The sequence below is a fragment of the Silurus aristotelis genome (genome assembly GCF_946808225.1).
Source record: "Silurus aristotelis genome assembly, chromosome: 27".
Taxonomy (NCBI): Eukaryota; Metazoa; Chordata; class Actinopteri; order Siluriformes; family Siluridae; genus Silurus; species Silurus aristotelis.
In genome coordinates, this window is record NC_139600.1 from 7,637,341 (window position 1) to 7,642,340 (window position 5,000).

Genomic DNA, 5,000 nt, shown 5'->3' on the forward strand with positions numbered 1-5,000 from the left:
TCACACCTCCTCCTCCATGCTTCACGGTGGGAACCAGGCATCGAGTCCATCCATTCACCTTTTCTGCGTCGCACAAAGACACGGTGGTTGGAACCAAAGATCTCAAATTTGGACTCATCAGACCAAAGCACAGATTTCCACTGGTCTAATGTCCATTCCTTGTGTTCTTTAGCCCAAACAAGTCTCTTCTGCTTGTTGCCTTTCCCTAGCAGTGGTTTCCTAGCAGATATTCTACCATGAAGGCCTGATTCACACAGTCTCCTCTTAACAGTTGTTGTAGAGATGTGTCTGCTGCTAGAACTCTGTGTGCCATTGACCTGGTCTCTAATCTGAGCTGCTGTTAACCTGCAATTTCTAAAGCTGAGCAGAGGTGACTCTTGGTCTTCCTTTTCCTGGGGCGGTCCGCATGGGAGCCAGTTTCTTTGTAGCGCTTGATGGTTTTTGTGACTGCACTTGGGGACACTTTCAAAGTTTTCCCCTATTTTTCGGACTGACTGACCGAAAAAGTAATTTTTACTTAAAGTAATGATGGCCACTCGTTTTTCTGTACTTAGCTGCTTTTTTCTTGCCATAATACAAATTCTAACAGTCTATTCAGTAGGACTATCAGCTGTGTATCCACCTGACTTCTGCACAACACGACTGATGGTCCCAACCCCATTTATAAGGCAAGAAATCACACTTATTAAACCTGACAGGGCACACCTGTGAAGTGACAACCATTTCAGGTGACTACCTCTTGAAGCTCATCAAGAGAATGCCAAGAGTGTGCAAAGCAGTAATCAAAGCAAAAGGTGGCTACTTTGAAGAACCTACAATATGACATTTTTCAGTTGTTTCACACTTTTTTGTTATGTACAGTGAGAAAAATAAGTATTTGAACACCCTGCTTTTTTGCAAGTTCTCCAACTTAGAAATCATGGAGGGTTCTGAAATTGTCATCGTAGGTACATGTCCACTGTGAGAGACATAATCTAAAAAAAAAAATCCAGAAATCACAATATATGATTTTTAAACTATTTATTTGTATGATAAAGCTGCAAATAAGTATTTAAACACCTGTCTATCAGCTAGAATTCTGACCCTCAAAGACCTGTTAGTCTGCCTTTAAAATGTCCACCTCCACTACATTTATTATTCTAAATTAGATGCACCTGTTTAAGGTCGTTAGCTGCATAAAGACACCTGTCTATCCCATACAATCAGTAAGAATCCAACTACTAACATTGCCAAGACCAAAGAGCTGTCCAAAGACACTAGAGACAAAATTGTACACCTCCACAAGGCTGGAAAGGGCTACGGGGAAATTGGCAAGCAGCTTGGTGAAAAAAGGTCCACTGTTGGAGCAATCCTTAGAAAATGGAAGAAGCTAAACATGACTGTCAATCTCCCTCGGACTGGGGCTCCATGCAAGATCTCACCTCGTGGGGTCTCAATGATCCTAAGGAAGGTGAGAAATCAGCCCAGAACTACACTAGAGGAGCTGGTCAATGACCTGAAAAGAGCTGGGACCACCGTTTCCAAGGTTACTGTTGGTAATACACTAAGACGTCATGGTTTGAAATCATGCATGGCATGAAAGGTTCCCCTGCTTAAACCAGCACATGTCCAGGCACGTCTTAAATTTGCCATTGACCATTTGGATGATCCAGAGGAGTCATGGGAGAAAGTCATGTGGTCAGATGAGACCAAAATAGAACTTTTGGGTCATAATTCCACTAAACGTGTTTGGAGGAAGAAGAATGATGAGTACCATCCCAAGAACACCATCCCTACTGTGAAGCATGGGGGTGGTAGCATCATGCTTTGGGGGTGTTTTTCTGCACATGGGACAGGGCGACTGCACTGTATTAAGGAGAGAATGACCGGGGCCATGTATTGCGAGATTTTGGGGAACAATCTCCTTCCCTCAGTTAGAGCATTGAAGATGGGTCGAGGCTGGGTCTTCCAATATGACAATGACCCGAAGCACACAGCCAGGATAACCAAGGAGTGGCTCTGTAAGAAGCATATCAAGGTTCTGGCATGGCCTAGCCAGTCTCCAGACCTAAACCCAATAGAGAATCTTTGGAGGGAGCTCAAACTCCGTGTTCCTCAGCAACAGGCCAGAAACCTGACTGATCTAAAAAAGATCTGTGTGGAGGAGTGGGCCAAAATCCCTCCTGCAGTGTGTGCAAACCTGGTGAAAAACTACAGGAAACGTTTGACCTCTGTAATTGCAAACAAATGCTACTGTACCAAATAACATTGACTTTCTCAGGTGTTCAAATACTTATTTGCAGCTGTATCATACAAATAAATAGTTCAAAAATCATACATTGTGATTTCTGGATTTTTTTTTTAGATTATGTCTCTCACAGTGGACATGCACCTACGATGACAATTTCAGACCCCTCCATGATTTCTAAGTGGGAGAACTTGCAAAATAGCAGGGTGTTCAAATACTTATTTTCCTCACTGTATATAATTCCATATATAATTCCACATGTGTTAATTCACAGTTTTGATGCCTTCAGTGTGACTCTACAATTTTCATAGTCATGAAAATAAAGAAAACTCTTTGAATGAGAAGGTGTGTCCAAACTTTTGGTCTGTACTGTGTGTATATATGTATATATATATATATATATATATATATATATATATATATATATATATATATATATATATATATATATATATATATATATATAAAAATAAAACACACAACATACATCACGCTTGACAATGATATCGGAAATATTGTCTTTTTTTATTAGTAAAATATATTATTTTTTACATTGCATAATCAGTATTAAATCATTTGTTTACTACAAAAAAAAAAAGAATATTCCCGATATCATTGTCAAGCGTGATGTCACTGATCACAATATCGACAGTCGACGGTCGTACAGCCCGAGCCCTAGTTGCAAGACGATTATGTAGATGGTGATATACTGAGGAAGTGCTTATTGTGAATCGATGTGTTGTTTCTGACAGGAGTGTGCTGTTTGTTGTGTCCCAGCATCAGTCGTCTGACGCTGCTGTTTGTGTGGAGTGTGTGTATCAATCGTTTCGATGTGAGCTTTGTTGCCTTTTTTTGCTGTGTGGTTTTGGGGACGGTCGCACCGAGGCGTGATGGAAATTTCCCTTTTTAATTTTACTGCTGTTTGTGGTGTGTGCGCTTGTGTGTGTGTGTGTGTGTGTGTGTGTGTGTGTGTGTGTGTTTTTTTTTTTAAGTGTTTTTTCCAGTTTAACCTGAAAACATTGTTTTGTTGTGAAAATGTGCAGAGCTGTGTTTTAATGTGATAATACACTTTACGTTTTTATTTTAAATTTTAGTTTGTTTAAATTTATTTCCTGGCCGATTATTATAACAGTTGAAATATATTTCAATTGTAAAATTAATATAGTAAATTGTTCTTGTTATAGATTGAAATCCTTTTTTAGTTTAGCTCCAGTGTCACATGGACCTAACTCTGTGATTTCATATATATATATATAAAATAGTTCAATGAATGATTCATTTGCAATTTTTTTTTTCGTTCCATAGTTCTTTTTGTATTATTCACTCTTTCACCCACGCTCACAAGCGCAACATAAAGTAATCAAATGTTCTTTTTCCTATTGGACTCTCGTTAAGCAATGGAACAACAAAATTGTTCTCATTCTCATTTTATGTGTGTGTTAGAGAAATGAAGAGGAAATAATGAAGGGGGGTGGTGGTGGTGGTGATGGTGATGGTGGGGTATTTGTGAAATAAGAAGTGACACATTTCTATGATACCTATGTCATAAACTTCAGATTATAACCCAAACACTGACACACTAATGTCATTCACACAGCAAGGTTTATGTATGTGTTATAACAGAGAAATGAAAGCTCTCAGTTGCTGCTCTCCCAGACCTAATGTGTCTTTGTCTGCATTTATATATATATATATATATATATATATATATATATATATATATATATATATATATATATATATATATATTCCTTCCACAAACAAGCCTTTGTAGTGGGAAAAAAAGAACAATTGTTAAACAATTAAAACCAGACATTCTTTTCCTCTTCTGTCTTCAGGAAGACGCAGCTCTACCTCTGCCATGTTAATCTGTATTCTATGTGACTCTTAGGACACGCCTCCTTCTCCGTACTGTTGTGATATGCCATATTCACGTAGAAGCAGTGGTGCTGAGAGAACGGAATCAGTCTACATATAAAATATTGTTCACAAGTTATTGGTCACTTTTTAAATAATAAAAGTAGCAACTAATAATATATGCTAAAATATATATGGTTAAAAGTGCTGCATTGTGATACAAATGCTAACTTTTCCGATGCACATTTGTTAAAATTGATGCATCACATTGTTAATGTTACAGGTGTTTAAAATCAAGCACCTGGGCATGCAGACCGCTTCTACAAGCATTTGTGAAAGAATGGGTCGCTCTCAGGAGCTCGGTGATTTCCAGCATGGTACCGTGATGCCACCTGTGCAATAAGTCCAGTCGTGAAAATTTCGATACTACTAAATATTCCACAGTCAACTTTTAGTGGTATTATTACAAAGTGGAAGCGACTGGGAACGACAGCAACTCAGCCACGAAGTGTTAGACCACGTAAAATCACAGAGCGGGTCAGCGGATGCTGAGACACAGTGCACTGCGGTCACCAACATTTTGCTAAGTCAATATGCACAGACCTCAAAACTTCATGTGGCCTACAGAATCACGCTTCACTGTCTGCCAATCTGATGGACGAGTCTGGGTTTGGCGGTTGCCAGGAGAACGGTACTTGTCTGACTGCCTTGTGCCAAGTGTAAGGTTTGGTAGAGGGGGATTATGATGTGGGGTTGTTTTTCAGAAGTTGGGCTCGGCCCCTTGTGAAAGGACTCTCAATGCTTTAGTGTCCCAAGACATTTTGGACAAGTGCATGCTCCCAACTTTGTGGGTACAGTTTTGGGACTGCGCACCAGTGCACAAAGCAAGATCCATAAAGACATGGATTAGTGAGTT

General features: G+C 39.3%; 2 protein-coding genes across 3 annotated transcripts in view; one reads left to right on the forward strand and one right to left on the reverse strand.

The window, feature by feature from the left end:
- The window catches only part of LOC310721180 (craniofacial development protein 2-like), a 437,392-nt gene that overhangs the window by 361,717 nt on the left and 70,675 nt on the right, over positions 1-5,000 (reverse strand). The gene's annotated exons all lie outside the window — the stretch shown is intronic.
- The window catches only part of tmem131l (transmembrane 131 like), a 50,879-nt gene that overhangs the window by 4,856 nt on the left and 41,023 nt on the right, over positions 1-5,000 (forward strand). The gene's annotated exons all lie outside the window — the stretch shown is intronic.